The 1,051-nt window shown below is 53.3% G+C and overlaps 1 protein-coding gene across 1 annotated transcript in view; it reads right to left on the bottom strand.

Moving 5' to 3' along the window:
- The window catches only part of LOC106898117 (serine/threonine-protein kinase WNK3-like), a 7,636-nt gene that overhangs the window by 2,127 nt on the left and 4,458 nt on the right, over positions 1–1,051 (bottom strand). The gene's annotated exons all lie outside the window — the stretch shown is intronic.

Genomic DNA, 1,051 nt, shown 5'->3' with positions numbered 1-1,051 from the left:
GCAGCCATCATAACCCAACAGCCCAGCCAACCCTGCAAGGCTGCTGTGTCTCCAAGAATTTTTTTTTTTGGGGGGGGGGGGGGGGGAGAAGGGGGGGGAAGAAAATGGGGCGTCCGTGGGGAGCAAGAGGTAGGGAAGGTGGAGAACTTGACTTTGGAAGGGGTCAAGGTCAATTTGAGGGACCAACGGTGGGGTTCATGGATGAGTTTTGGGGTCTCCTTGACCTTGGAAGAGGTTCTAGAGAAGTTGGGTGGGACCAACCGTGGGGTTCATGGTCAATTTTGAGGTGTCCTTGGCTTTGGAAGAGGTTCAAGAGGAGTTTGAGGAACCAACTGTGGGGTTCATGGTCAATTTTGGGGTGTCCTTGACCTTGGAAGAGGTTAAAGAGGAGTTTGAGGAACCAACTGTGGGGTTTATGGTCAATTTTGGGGTCTCCTTGACCTTGGAAGAGGCTCGAGAGGAGTTTGAGGGACCAACTCTGGGGTTCATGGATGAGTTTTGGGGTCTCCTTGACCTTGAGAACCTTGAAGAGGTTCAAGAGTTGTTTGAAGGGTCAACCATAGGGTTCATGATCAATTTTGGGGTCTCCTTGACCTTGGGAGAGGTTCTAGAGAAGTTTGGTGGGACCAACCGTGAGTTTCATGGTCAATTTTGGGGTGTCCTTGACCTTGGAAGAGCTTCAAGAAGAGTTTGAGGAGCCAACCATTGCCTTGAAGCTCATTTTGGAGCTTCCCATGGATCTCGGGGAGGTTTCCCACCCCACATTTTGGGTTGTCCCCCCCAAACCTTCTTCTTTGACCTTCTCACCATCTCGTAAGCCACCTCCTCGGGGACGTCGGCCTCCAGGTTGAAGCTGAACTCGATGGCCTCGTTGTCCTTGTGCTTCCCCTTCAACTTCTTGGGGTCCTCCACCCAAAGACGAAGGGCCAAGGAGGTCTCCACCCCCATGTCCTCCTCCGCCAACTCCACCCGTAACCCCGTGTCCTCGGCGAAGAAGACATGGTTCAAGAGGTCCCGGATGGAGAGCCTGAAGGACAGGGCGTGGTCAAGG

Source organism: Calidris pugnax, unplaced genomic scaffold (assembly GCF_001431845.1).
Source record: "Calidris pugnax isolate Ruff unplaced genomic scaffold, ASM143184v1 scaffold447, whole genome shotgun sequence".
NCBI classification, from domain to species: domain Eukaryota; kingdom Metazoa; phylum Chordata; class Aves; order Charadriiformes; family Scolopacidae; genus Calidris; species Calidris pugnax.
Note: the sequence above shows the minus strand (reverse complement) of the source record. Positions and strands in the feature narration are given on the sequence as shown.